Source organism: Chelonoidis abingdonii, chromosome 17 (assembly GCF_003597395.2).
Source record: "Chelonoidis abingdonii isolate Lonesome George chromosome 17, CheloAbing_2.0, whole genome shotgun sequence".
NCBI lineage: Eukaryota > Metazoa > Chordata > Testudines > Testudinidae > Chelonoidis > Chelonoidis abingdonii.
In genome coordinates this window covers 1352080-1367402 of record NC_133785.1, presented here as the reverse complement: position 1 = coordinate 1367402, position 15323 = coordinate 1352080, and the positions used below count along the sequence as shown (strand labels likewise).

The 15323-nt window shown below is 41.6% G+C and overlaps 1 protein-coding gene across 5 annotated transcripts in view; it reads right to left on the bottom strand.

Annotated features, from left to right (window-relative positions):
• The window catches only part of SLC6A1 (solute carrier family 6 member 1), a 121254-nt gene that overhangs the window by 87848 nt on the left and 18083 nt on the right, over window positions 1–15323 (bottom strand). Inside the window, exon 2 of one of the 5 annotated variants that reach the window (XM_032771540.1) lies at window positions 609–660. The exons of the other annotated variants lie outside the window; for them this stretch is intronic. The gene's annotated coding sequence lies outside the window, so the exon portion shown is untranslated. The remainder of the gene's footprint in view (window positions 1–608; window positions 661–15323) is intronic. 5 annotated transcript variants of the gene reach the window in all.

The window sequence follows — 15323 nt, the reverse complement described above, 5'->3', positions numbered from 1 at the left end:
TGCTATACAATAGGAATAATGAGAGACAGATTTAAGTGCTCTGACCAAAGCCACACAGCAAGGCAGTGGCAGAACAATCATAGTGCTTAAGTTACCTGATTTCCACAATTAAGGTAAACCCACCAGACCTACTTAAGAATCTTTATTCAATAGGTTTTTAAATCAACAAAAGCCATGAAATTCAATATTAAGCTGTGATGCTGGCAGTCCAGGTGCCAGCTCATGCCAAGGCCCTGGGCCTTACTGAACACTGACCAATGCATAGTTGGAAACCACTCTAGTTCACATGTGTTAGTATTGTTGAAATAGATATTAGAGTTATAAGAACATATTTAATGTTTAGACTTTACGGAATGCTTGTAGGATGATACATGTATTAATCCTACTTACAATGTCTGTATCCTGGGTTATAAAGTAATGTTTAAATGTTTACTCTGTAACTATAAAAATATTTGCTAAGACTGTAAATTCTCGAAAGTCAGGGGAAAAGCATTACCAAGTGTGAAATGCTAGTTTACAAAAAGTGTTGTCTCCTCCCCAACAAAAAGAAGGTCTACAGACATCAGACAAGTCATTGTGGACAAAAGACTTTTGTGATTGCTTCCCACCACTCCTGAAGACAGTATGTGCACAAGTCCATGTCCCATCACAGCTTGAATGCTGAGGGAAGGGAATAAAAATATCTGTTAAAGGGATATTGTTATCTTTATGCTGTCTGCACTCTGAGGAGCAAAGCTTCCTAAACATAAGCAAGAGATCCCCAAGCTGCTTGGCTTGGGTGAGCCATAAAGGACATAAAATGTGCTTATTATAGAAGCTTCTATTACCTTTTGAACTTAAGATTGTAACTCATTTGTGTATACGTTTACTTGCTTTAACCATGTAAATAACTTCTCATTTCTTTTTCCTAGTTAATAAACCTTTAGTTAGTTTGTCACAGGACTGGTTACAAGTGCTGTCTTTGGTCTCAGATCAGAGTACAGTTGACCTGGGGTAAGTAACTGGTCCTTTGGGACTGGGAGTAACCTGAATATTATTGTGATTTTTGGTGTGAAGGATCATCTATCACAGAGGCAGGCTTGCCTGGGTGGCACGATAGATCAGGGAACCACAGACATTCCCTTGGGGTACTCTATCAAGGCTGTTATAGTGCTGTAGGAGTTCACATTTGTTACTTGACTGGTGAAATCTAAGCATAAAAAACACAACCAGTTTGGGGTTCGTGCCCTTTTTCTTGACCATCCACCCTGAGGTTGGCACTCACTGTCATGAGCCACTACAGACAACATGATATAAGGTTTTCAGCAAGATTTTACACTTTCCACATACATATTACATACACTGAGCCTAGATTCATGTGCTGGTGCACAACTCCAGCACAGAAACAGAGGGGAGGTGGCTAGCAACTCTGATCCTGGAGTTGCTGGATAATAGCCAGGACATAGGAATGCCCTATAAATGCCAGCTTCTATTCCCTTCTATACTTGGCATGCCCCTTGCATGAGATGTCGGCAGAGAACTAGACAGTAGGCAGGAGTATCCCTCTTTAGGGCCATTTTGCATCCATTATTCCAGTGAAGGGTTGAATTCCTGCCCTACAGCAAAACTAGAAATGTTCCACTTAATAGAGAGAGTAATAACCTAGATTCAAGAAGCCCGGATTCTGTTCTGAGTTATATATCCACATCCTCAATCAATGCTGATGGCCTAACCAATGATTCTGGAGGCCTTGCATGGCCTAACCAAGGGAAAAAATTAGTCCAGTGAGTCTGTAGTTTATAAAGTGATATATTCTGAATCACATTGCTCCTGCAAATCCTCCAGCCCAAGCTGTCTGAAGGAAATATGATCTCTTCTTTGGAAATGGAAATAATTCTGGAAGGGAAAGGATTGTTAAGCCTAATACTTGTCCCAAGCTGACAATGTCCCACACTAAAGTGCTGGGTCCACATTCATTGGTGGCATGAGCAGATGCAACTCTTTTGATTTCAGTGAACAGACTCAACGCCACAGATACCAATGGAATTACACCTGCTTATGCCACTGGGAAGCTTGGCTCTTTGCCAAACTCAGGGCCTTAATTCTGCCAAACAAGTAACATTTTAAAAGCAATTGCTGCACCTGTGCATCCCTGTGAATATAGGACATAAAACATAAAAAGGAATTCATTTCTTCCTTTCATTTTCTTTGGTCTTTTCCTTATTCCAACCTCAAGGTTGAGCCAAGCTACAGAATTAAGAATGTTACATTGATACCCATTTATCTGCATTTACTTTTTCACCAGTGATTTCCTTTCTGAAATATACGCTTCCTCACATCCCCACACCCAAGTAAAAATTCTACTTCTGAACATCTATTTGGTTGTGACTGATCTCCTGTGTCTCCTCTTCAGAGGGAAGCTCTTATCACACTGTAAAATATTGCAAGTAGGAAAGATACATTAGGTTTTATGAGGCAGTACCTTCCCAAGACAGCAAGCATTAGGGCTGAGATAAAGATACTCTTGAATTAATGCATAGAAAGCATTATATAAAAGTGGTCCCAAATGGCTGTACATGGTAAAAACTATAAAAGAAGAAAACAAGCAAATTTGCTTGGTTAATGCATATCAGCTACTTTGTGTGCAGTGCATGTTACACATCTTATATGATTGTTCTTTCCTTCCCCAATTATCATCTGACTAAAGCTATCAATCAGTATAACAGAGCCAGACAAGATTCACTATTATCCATTAAAATTAATTGTGCAAATTAAAGGCCTGATCCTATTAAGGGCAGTGTATCCACAAATTCCATTGAGGGCACTCAGCACATTGCAAGATTGACTTGGAAGGGACATTGACTGATCAGAACAAGTTTTTACGAAACCTAAGACCAAAAGAAATTCTTCCATGATAGATCTATTTATTTAAATCCATTAAAAATGTAAACAAATAATATACTCCTGAAGGAATTCTGCACACACAAAAATAAAAATTCTGTACACAGTATTTAAAAATTCTACAAAATTCTGCATATTTTATTTGTCAATAAACAAACATGGAGGCTCCAGCACCGCAGTGGTAAGCACTGGCTGAACAGAGGTAGGAGATCACCCTGCAGCCCCCAGATCCCCTTCCCAGGACATAGACTCGATGGTGAGGCCTGCCCCAGAAACACCCCAGGGCCCTGCCCCTCCACACCAGACTCACCAAGATAGCAAATGAGAGGTACAGAGTCTCATACGCCCCCCCAGCCCTGGCCCCCCCATCCAGGTATGGGCAGGCAGGCTCAGCCCAGCAGGATCCAAGTCTGGAGGGGCTTAGAGTGGGTGGATCCAGCAGTGGGATGAAAGGGTTCTGTGTGAGGCTCTCTGGATGTGGGCAGCTCAGCGTGGAGGGTCCAGAAGCAGGGGGATCTTGATGCAGAGGGGCTCATTGTGGGGTTCTGGGTGCAGGTAGAATGGAACTCTGCATGGGGGGTCTAGGTGAAAGTGGCTGGAGCTTTGAGGCAGGTCTTGGTGTGGGGGACTTACGGGGGGGGTCTAGGTGCTGGGAGTGGGGTGGTGGAAGTTCAGTGCAGCTGGTTGGGGCTCAGTGGTGTGAAGTCTAAGTGCAGAGGGCAGTGTGGGGGTCCAGGTGCAGAGAGATGGGGATTGAAGCGTGAGGGTGGTCTGGATGCAGGGGTGGGGATCTGAATGCAGAGAGAGGGGCTTGTGGGGGTCTGAATGCATAGGAGAGGCACTCTGAGGGGGTTCTGAGTGCAAGGGCACTCCAGATGCAGGGGGTGAGGCTTGGCAGGGTAAGAGTTCAGATGCAGGCTCAGTGGAGAGGGGGTTCTGGGTGCTGGCAGGAGGTGAGGCTCAGCAAGGGGTATGGGTATGGGAGGTCTGGATGCACTGGGGATTGGGCAGATGGGGGATTAGCTCCCCATACACTGATCTCTCCCCTCCCTCCGCAGCTGAGGAATGACGGGTGCAGAAACTGGTGTTGGGGGATATGATGCAGAGCTTTCTGCAGACAGAGGAAGGTTTCTGGGGGGTGTCTGACCTGGCTATGGATGCTCCTTACAAGAGAAGAGGAAGTCCGATCTGACCCTGCCTCCATTTCAACCAGGACTAGAATCTGAGCTTGATGCAGGTTACAAGCCACTAACTGGAGTGTCTTCAGCCCTACAGTGATTTCTCTCTCCACCATCTACTCTGGGCACCCAAAATGATGTGCCTGCATTGCTGGAGAGGGACACATGATCACTTTTGCAGCTTCCCTTTGCTTCCTCGTCAGAAGTCTTTTTCTTTTTTTTTCTTTTTTTTTTTTTTTTGAGGGAAACAAAGAAATTGGTGGGGGACATGAATTTTGCATGTGCACAGTGGTATAGAATTCCCCAAGGAATAATAATAGAAACAGCCAAACTGAGTCAGACCAATGGTCCATCTAGCCCAGTATCCTGTCTTCTGACAGTGGCCAATGTCAGGTGATTCAGAGGGAATGAACAAAACAGACAATCATCAAGTGATCCATCCCCTCTCATCCACTCCCAGCTTCTGGCAATCAGAGACTAGGGACACCCAGAGCATTGGGTTGCATCCTGACCACTTTGGCTAATAGCTATTGATAGACCTATCTTCCATAAACTTAACTAATTCTTCTTTGAACCCTGTTATAGTTTTGGCCTTCACAACATCCCCTGGTAAAGAATTCCACAGGTTAATTGTGCATGATGTGAAGAAATACTTCCTTTTGTTTTAAACTTGCTGCCTATTAATTTCATTGGGTGACCCCTGGTTCTTGTGTTATGAGGAGTAAATAACACTTCCTTACTCACTTTCTCCACACCAGCCATGATTTTATAGACCTCAATCATATCCCCCCTTCGTGCCTTTTCCAAGCTGAAAAGTCCCAGTCTTTTTAATCTCTCCTCACACAGAAGCTGTTCCATATCCCTAATCAGTTTTGTTGTCCTTCTCTATAGTTTTTCCAATTTTAATATATCTTTTTATGGATGATCAGAACTATATGCACTATTCAAGGTGAGGTCATACCATGAATATTTGTAGTGGCACTATGATCTTTTCAGTCTTATTATCTATCCCTCACCTAATGCTTCCTATACATTGCTAGCTTTTTTGACTACCATTACATACTGAGTGGATATTTTCTGAGAACTATCCACAATGACTCCAACATCTCTTTCTTGAGTGGTAACAGCTAATTTAGATCCCATTATTTGGTATATTTGGGATTATGTTTTCTGACGTGGATTACTTTGCATTTATCAATATTGAATATCATCTGCCATTTTGCTGCCCAGTCACCCAATTTCATGAGATCTTTTTGTAACTCTTTGTAGTCTGCTCTGGACTTAATTTAATAAGCATCTAACTGCAGCATATGTGGCCCAAATATTACATATTACAAATAGAGCATCAGTAGCTGAATGGGAAATTGGTCAGAAACTCACCAGTGTATATTCAATGGCTAAGGCGAGACAAACACAAAATGTAAACAAATGCTTTGCTTCACCTTAACTTTCATGTCTTCCATTGAAATGCAGGCAAATAATAAAATCAGCTCAGGCATTACTTGTAACAGAGGGGCTCATACAGCCCTCTACTTCTCTGAATGGAGTGTAGCAAAACAGTGCTGATCTATCTGGAGGAGAAGGGACAAGGAACAAGCTCACTGAATGCTCTCACCTTCTCTCTACTCCACAGTAGCCCTTACATCCTTACTTAAGTAGTTTTAACAGTCCTAGAATGACAAGGGGAAGAGCCATTGTCAGCAGTTCTGTGCCCTTCCCTCCTGGTGCCTCCAGGCAATGGCTAGCACAGTAATTATCTATGCAGGGCTGCCGCTTCCATTAGGCAACCCTAGGGGGTCACCTAGGGCGCCAGGATTCAGGGGGCGGCATTTTGTGCGCTCCCCACGGGAGCTTCCAGTTCCGCCCCCATCGCGCCACCAAAGAAGTACCTTCTGCCGACGTGCCGTGGAAAACAGCGGCAGGCAATTGAGCAGCTCAATGACTGTCGCTGTCGCCTGCGGCATTTTGGTGGAGGGTCCTTCTTCGGCGGCCCGATGGGAGTGGAACTGGAAGCTTCCACATGCCCCGCAGGGAGCGCACAAAATGCCGCCCCCTGAATTGTGCCTAGGGCGCCAGAAACTCTGGCACCACTGCTGTATCTATGCCTACCTCACTACTGGCTGAACAAGTAGTAATTCAGTATTTATCTTACATTGTCCCCATTCTGAAGGTGACTTTGCTCAGGTATAGGGTGTCAGGAGAGAGCAGTGGCCGGAGGAGGGCAAGTGGGGATGAGGATTCTCCTCCCAGTGGATTCCTATGATAAACGTGTGGGGAAGCTATACACCTGGTCTCTTTTGCAGTCCCAATAGTCCCTCACACCTAAGGGGATTTTAAGGAAACTATGATACGTGTTATGGAGTTTGAGCCCCCCAAACCCTCTCCCATGGGAATAATCTGGCCATGGCTAAGTGAATCTGTTGTGCAAATCTGTGTGTTTTAACCGGACATTCTCTCTGGGAATTTCTTCAGTGTCACTTTGGGGAGAGGTGTGGAACACCCCACTGGTGCAAGTGGTTGGAGATATTCTGGCCAAATGCTTCCTGGTCCCGGAAAGGGTTGTAAGACAGTGAGCAAACTCACCAGCCAGAAAAGTAGAACAAAGCTCCCAGCTCCCTAGTTCAAGACCCTTTCCTCCACACTGGCTTTATTTCCCAATGGGAGATCCAAAACAAGAGCAGATAAATAGAAAATAATTACCTATGGTTTTCCCAGCTTCCGCTAGCTGGAAGGGGAGAGAGCCACACTAGACATCGCCAACTAGAGAGCTCTGCTACCACTGCCTCAGATGCGGGAAGCCTTGTATCTGGTTTCCTGCAGTGTACATGATTAGGCACATGCGACGGACCTACAACTACATCTCCCAGTTTAAAGGGCCCAAGGGCCATTAACAGGTGCATTGGCATAGGTGCATTTCCCACCCAGCCCCCAACCCCCCCCCCATCAAATGCCCTGTTACAGGAGTATGTGCAGGAGCAGAATCTGCTACACACTTTAACAAGGTCTAGCTTGACGCTCCACAGTATCAGCATGAGACTACTGGTTAGTATAGAATAATGGCTCTCAAACTTTTGTACTGGTGACCCCTTTCACATAGCAAGCCTCTGAGTGTGACCCCCTAATAAATTAAAAACACTTTTTTGTATATTTAACACCATTATAAATGCTGGAGGCCAACGGGGTTTGGGGTGGAGGCTGACAGCTTATGACCTCCCGAGTAATAACCTTGTGACCCCCTGAGGGGTCCCAACCCCGAGTTTGAGAACCTCTGCTATAGAAGATGATGGGATGAGGGTGTCATCCAGCCACACTCCCTCCAGCATTTCTAGTAGTGCTGATACTCCCACAACTTTCTCTCAGGGAGCTCACTCTGGGGCTCTGGCTGTTTTCTGCACAGGTGCCCCCCCCCCAACCCCTCTCTGGTGTAACCGAACAAAACAAGTAAAAATATCACTTTTTTTCTGTAGGATTGTACTACATATAGAGAGCCCAATGCTGCATTCTTTGCACACACAAACAAATAATTTTCAGCTATGATGGGGACACTGGTCCATTAAGAAAATAACTGCAAGCAGTAACTCATATCACAAAGACCAATGAGCTTCCATTATGTGGTAACAAATCAGGATCAGATTGGAATCAGTAACTACACATGAAAAGGTTCTACCTTCTATTACCAATCGTGTAAACCAGTTAGTCCCCAGTCTCTCTCTTCTCAGATTTTAAAAACAAATCCACCCCTCTTGTCTGCTTGGTCTCAAGAAATTTTCAAGAGCGACATCTCTCATTTAGACACATGATAACTTTTCAGATCCTGAGTTTGAACAAGGCCTCAACTTGAACTCCAGTTTTGCACCTTCCATTTTACAGATGCAAATAACGACAGACACAGATTTGTGTCTGCAGTTTTATGAATGCTTAAGTGAAGCCTTTTGGTATGACTACTTGACTGTTCCTCCATAGAGATGAAGGGGAAAAACGGAAGTTGCCCCCCCCCCCCCCCAAAAATCCTAAAAGTGAAAAACATACATTTTACTGAAAGTGTCACAGTGCTGAAAAATATAAATTTAATGCCAAATAATGTTTCTTTTTGCTCATGATTAACTCTTTGTTTGGGAAGGTCATCCATCAAAATTTCTGATGAATTCCCAATACATTTTACATCAGTACTTAAGTGTTGAGAAAACCTCACTCATTGCAACACAAACCTATAAAGCCCTACCTAAATGCTGATATGGATGCCCATTCTAACTTGATCGTGGTTTTATCATGTTGTTGAAAAAGGGCCTTCATTACTAAGCAAGATTCCTTAAATTGCTTTCAGGTCTGCTTATATTCAGTTAAAAAAAAAAAAAAAAAGTGTAAAGTCCATGACTAATTCATCACCCACTGCTCTGAAAAATGGAGGGAAACTCAAATCAGAGGAAAGCCCATTTCTTTAGTGTTACGCATGCAGGCTGTAGTTTTAAGCGGCATTTATCAAAAAGATACAGAATAACTAATTATGTAGTTGCATACGAAACACAAGATATGGTGGAAAAATTGGTGATGCTAGTGTGATATAGTTAAAAATATAACAGTACTAGGATATCTCCTGTTCATCTCTATCTTTTCAAAAGCATGTCAAAGATGCCCTAGTGTACGTCATGAACAGAATGTCAATAAAAGGCCACCACGGAATTCTATGGTGCAATGCATCACTCAAAGGAACCAAAGGGACTCAGATGCCCATGTCAATGTGCATTGGGTACTTCTCTCTCTCTCTCTCAGGCTCCTTTTAAAAAATCCCAGCCTGCAGTACTTTAAGGAGTCAGCTCTGAAAGACTAGATTTAATTGTGCCTTGGGGATAAGGCTGGCACAGACTAGGAAAGGGAGAGCCAAGGGCCAAAATAAGGATTACACCTGCCAATCATACATACAAATGATGTTCTAATTTTAAGACCCATTGGACCAAATCCTATAGTCCTGTATCAGGCAAAATTCCCATTAACTTCAGTGAGGCCACACAGCATACCACAGGCAATGTTCAGCACCTTGTAGGATTTGGCCCACTGTATGCAAGCTCGTTCAATGTGTAAAAAAGATATTCCAATGCATAAAACAGTTCAGGCTTTTATTTTTAAAAAGTCAAATCACCAAAACAATATGACAAAACTGCAGCCTTCAAAAAATTTAAACATAAATGTGCCAGTTTTAAGACTCAGTAAACAAAGATATGTTCAAAGGCATTTACTCTAATCACATGAAGAGAACTATAAATGAAAGTGTTTTGTAGTTCTGTTTGCTGGAAGAAAAGAAAAAAATGTTTAGTAATTGGTTTTTCAAGGATGCAATATGAATCCTGCCTGTTACATCAATATGTATGCTGTTTTGTCCTTACATGTGCTGTCACTCAGCAAAACTCTTTAGGAATGAACCATACTGTTACAGATACATTTATCTGAAAGAGGCTTAGGTACTTCAGACCATAGTCACTTATAAAAATGTTACTGTGCATGTGCATTCTAAGCTACTGGATTTCCAATCTGTGATTATACAAGCTACAGCTTCTTTTTGGTTAGGAAAATTGTTGTAAATATTTATTTGAAATAGAAAACTTTGTTCTATTTGAAGACAGTTTTCCTTTGCCTGTCACTAATACAATTTTTTTTGAAGTTGTTAGTTGATGGCCCTGCATTCACACCATTAAGAATAGGCAGACACAGCTTCTTAAGCAACAGGCACACTGGAGACAGATAAAAAAATCAACTCCCTTTTCGCCAGGGTCATAAAGCCCGACGGTGTTATTGTATTGCACCAGTATTCTAACAGACGGAATCACAAGCAGAAACTTCATTGCAGCAGCCCTGATGGCACCTTTAAAATAATAGCATCTAAGGCCTGCTGCTGTGGTCCTTCTTATCTGCACATAAACTTGCTGGGCTAATTTGTCTGCTAGAATCCCTGGTTGCAGCACCATTCGATTCAGTTTAGCCATTTACATCACCAGAGCATTTACCCTGTTTACACCACCAGCACCCTTCCCTTATAGTTACTGAACTGTTCAGATGTGAAATCGACAACTGAGGAAGGTGTCTGGAACTGGAAGGGAGATTAATTTTTCCCCCCTCTGGGTAGAGTTGTCCAGTGGTATTTCTGCCACTGGAAGAAGAGAGATTTGTAACTACAGCTTTAAGATAGTGCAGGTCTTGCAATGAAATTAAGATAAACAAACAGAAATATTACCTCAATAAAAGTATGCAAAAACAGATCAAACAAATATATATTTTTATTAATTCTATCTGATCATGTCTTCTTTCCCAAACAGCAGTAATAAAGCAGACGAATCTACAGAGACACTCACAAAACAAGTTATACACAGAGTACATGTTGTCCACATAAATCCTCTTTCTCCACTCATCCTCTTCTGTGCTGAAATGAACAAATCCAAAGCTGATGCACAGTGCGAGCAGCAGATATTAATCCAGTTTGTGTTCAGAGACAAGATAGCATCTGATATGGATATTTGTTTAAGCGTAAAGAGATGTAATAAACTGTGCATTCGTTAATCTTACCTGAGACAGTTTCAGGAATGATTGTTCTTAATTTTCTGTCTGGTCTAGAACATTTACAAAACAGTTAAAAAAAACTGGGCATGTTTAGTCTTGAGAAATGAAGACTGAAGGGAGACTTGTTAGCAGTCTTCAGATAAGTTAAAGGCTGTTATAAAGAGGACTGTGATCAACAGTTCTCTATGGGTACTGAAGACAAGAAGCAATGGCCTTGATCTGCAGCAAGAGATATTTTGGTTAGATATTATGAAAAACTTTCTAACTGCTAGGGTAGGCTTCCCAGGGAGGTTGTGGAATCTCCAGTCATCGGTGGCTTTTAAAAAAAGGTTGGAGAAACACCTGTCAAGGATGGTCTAGGTTTACTTAGTCCTGCCTCAGCGCAGGGGGATGGACTTGATGACTTCTCAAGGTCCCTTTTAGCCATATATTTCTATGATTTCTCAACCCATGTGCATATAAATAGGTCAAATATTATATATATATATATTTTTGACCCATTTATCGTCCCCAAGGGCAAACCCAGAATCAAACGAAAAGTGAAACTTGAAGCTTATTTGCAGTTTATAAGTCATCCTTCTGTAATCCAAAATACTACAGCTTCAAATTCTCCTCTCAGACCTACTCTACTGAACTGGAACAGTGCTACACTAGAAAGTGCATTAGGAAAAGGAAAGGTTAAAATAACTACAACTAAATCGTCTCCCTGTCTCTGAAGCCAAACAGGTGCCCAACCCAGTGGAATCAGGATGGTTCAACAGCATAAAGTAGGGGGAGAGTCAGAGGATCTGTGACTGTCAAAATAAGTACCTGTTAGCAATTCTCCATCACAAGGGATCACATTGGCAGTTGCATCTACTTCAGCCTTTGTTTGTACTAGTGGCCACAGAGCAGTTCCTGTGCTGCTCTCCACCCTAGGGAATTGCTTTTTTCACTACTTCCCGCACTGGCAATAACATACATCCTAGCTTCTCACACTGGACACAGGGGCCTGGGCCTCAATGACGTGTTATGGTCCTCATCCACTTCTCACAGATGACAATGGAAACAATGGCTGAATTCTTTTGACTGTGACCAGCACTTCACAGTACTAATCATTCCTGTGGCCTCGCTACTAATGAACTGGGTATATATTAGATATAGGTATAGATATAGATATAGATATAGATATAGATATAGATATAGGAAGTATTTCACCAAAGATGCAGGTTAAAACTTGAGAAATCAAGGCAACAAATTCCCTGTTTCCCTGTGTCCTGAATTAAATAAAAGTTTAATCATACATATGGCTCAGTATTGCTCCCTCTGAAATCAATGGGAAGTTAGCCATTGATTTCAGTAGGATCAGCAGCGCAACTATATCCACACTAATGCAACCTCCTTCGCCAAAAATCTTTTTTCAGTTTTAAATAGTTTCTCCAAATTATTATATTTTCTCCAAACTGTTCTAAATCAGAACTTTTTTGCACATAACTGATTTTTTCTTCCATATTAAATATATTTAGTGTGTCAAAAGCCCAGTCTCTCTTGATCTGTGCACTGCTGTAGAAGACAATAATACAACCATCAGCACAGTAATCTGAATCTTCTACTGTTTTCCTTTATGCATATTTATTTGTGTTAATAATCACCAGGATTTCAACAACTGAAAGTTTTACACTACACACATGGAGCAAGCAAGCAGTCAATCCTGATTATCATTTAGGAACATCAATAATCCTCAAACTATGCTGTAGCAAAAATAAGCTGTGGTAGCTTTTTATGGAATCTGTATAGAATGCATTTCAAGACATCTGCAGAGCAGTAGAAAACTGTAAAGAAAAAAGATGACCTCTCATCTCATATAAAATAAATGGGAACATCAGGGCATCTATTGATGGAAAAAATTCATTTGCAGCCTGCCAGCACACAACAATACACAGCTTCCTAGCAGGCAGATATATACATGTGTTCATTTAACTGCTACCATTCAGACATCTCAGACACTGGTTATTGGTGATGTTCTTTTCTGTTACCACTAAGACCAACTTACTCTGAAAACAACCCTGGCTTTGTGTTACAGATTTGATGCAATTTTCTGCAACTTGGAAAAATACAATGGATTTATGTAAAAAAAGGAAAACACATATTGTGTGATTCACTTGTGAGCATATTTATTCCTCAAACATAAAATGGCACTTAGATTTTTCAAAAGGAAAAACTTCTAGTTCTGTATGCAGAACACAAGGACAAAGAAACTGGGTCCCCAGTCTGCTAACAACAGTAGTTAGAACTTATACTATTTGCATATGGCCCACAGACATCCATGAATTTTTACAAACTATTTGCCTTTTTCAGTACCTAATACAAAGTTTTGTGCATGATAACCAGAATATGCCAATGACGCTACACATGACTGATACCTGCCTGAACAAGAGGGCAGGTCTTTTAAAAATTGGCCAAATTCTGAAGTCAACTGACACAACCTGCTGTGATCGGCAGCAGGAGTGATCCCTCAAGGCTGAGGATGATCTCTTTCACAGGTTTTATTTTTCATAGGTCCTTTGGTGACTGAGCAGTCCAATCATTGAACCACAGGCTCATTGGCAGACATCATAGGTGGTGTTGGAAGACAGGGGTTGGGCTGCAATCGCTCCGTGACAGTTTTCTTTACTTTCTTTTCTGGTGTTTTTTTGCAAGCAGGGCAAGGTGATTTTACTCAAAAGTGGATATTTCCTCTCTGACATGTCTTCACCAGTTATCCCTATCCTGCCACATCTCTTGATGTCTTTAAAGCATTTCTTTTGACCTCCCCAATTCCTCTCTCTTTTGGTGAGTTGGGCATAAAGCAGTTGTTCTACTAAGTGTACGTCAGGCATGTGCACAGTGCCACTCCACCTCAGCTGGTGCTGGATGATCAGGGCCTCAACGCTGAAGATTTTGGCCTCTGTGAGGACACTGACATTAGTACAATGATCATCCCACTTTACGTTGAGGATTTTATGAAGAAAGTGCTGGTGCTGGCATTCCAAGTTTTTCAAGTATTTCCTGTAGGTCACCCAAGTCTCATAAACATAGAGAAGAGTTGGATTACCACCAATTTATAAACTAAAAGTCTAGTGTGTGTTCTGATGTTGTGGTTGCTGAATACCTGGCAAGACAGTCTGCCAAAGGCAAGGCTGGCACAGAGAACTCTGTACTGGATTTCAACCTCTATGTCTCCCTCTGTGAAAGATGGCTACCAAGACAGGCAAAGTATTCTACATTTTCCAGTTCTTCTTTGTTGATGTAGATCTTCCTTGCTGGGTCTGATGATTGACTGGGGACTGGCTGGTGTTTTACCAATTTTCAGAGTTAGCCCTAGGCTTTTGTAAGCTTCAGAGAAGCAATTACGGGCTCTTTGTAGATCCTCCTTTGAGTGTGCAACTACAGCACAATCATCTGTATACTGGAGTTCAGTTATTGTTGCCAATATTAATATCTGCTGTCATAAACAACCTCCTTCACAGATTTAAGATGGAAATCTGAGCCTCAATTTTAAATGCTAAGAAAGAGAAAGAAGGAGCTCTATAATATGTTCCATTAGCCATGTCTCAGTCTCCTCTTCCTGTTCTGGGAACAAATCAGATAACTGAAAGGTCTGAAGGTTTCTCAAAATTCTGTTTCAATTTTGTCCTTGTGTATCTCCAAATCTTTTTTATTTATGTCAAACCAGACGTTCACTGAGATTGTGATAATCTATCATCTGTCAAGCCACAATGAATCCCTCTTTGATTGTTTTGTAAACTTAATGTCACTCCAGAATTTCTTGTTGTGTAAAATAATAGAAACAGTCTTCATGGTAAATGCAAATTTTAATATACTTGTAGTAATCAAACGCAAAGACACAGTCTTCCTTCAGAGTTCCACTAAGTGTCACTGTAAAGCTGAAGCAATAATTCTCTTTTTCAGTCAACCAACCATGAAGATGAAGTTCCACTATGTGCTCTGCACACTTTTTAAATCCCAGGGAGAAAGCAATAACACCTAACACACACAGACAGCAGGGGCCTTAGATGATTGATCTAAAAAAAGTCCCTCCTCCCGAAAACAACAACAAAAAAACCCACATACTTTTTCCCTGTATTCTTAGATGGCTTCTTCAGTAACTTGGACACAGTGGCCCAGATTCTCAGCTGGTGAAAATCAGTGTTGCTCCATTGATTTGGGTGGAACAATGCTACCTTATAGCAGCTAATAATCTGGCCTACTGTTCTGTGGTTTTCTCTTCAGATGGATGAATGCATTTTTCCATGTTTGGTTGCTTGTACCTATTGTCAGATGGGTGAATGCATTTTTCCATGTTTGGTTGCTTGTACCTATTGTCAGGTCATTTTTTGTGTGTTCTACCAACAATTTTGCTTCTGATTCTCTTAATTTTCTTTAATTTTCCTTCACCTTCATCATTTGGAGCATCCAGCAGTGGAACTGCAAATTTAAATCTGCCTGGCAACAGTGTCAATCATTTCTTTAAATTGCTTATTTTGTGCTACATTACAGCATTGTTAGTATAAAACAAGGTTGGAACTTTTTTAATCTTTGCCTTTCACTTGTTTTCATGGCATAATCACCTGCCCATCCTTGTCTTTTTTTTTTTCAGGGTGTTAACGACAAATGGAGTGTGCTCCTGAATGAAGCTGATGTTGGAGTATGGCTGGCAGACCTGGAAGAGGCATTTAAAGGACCATGGGGTCTACA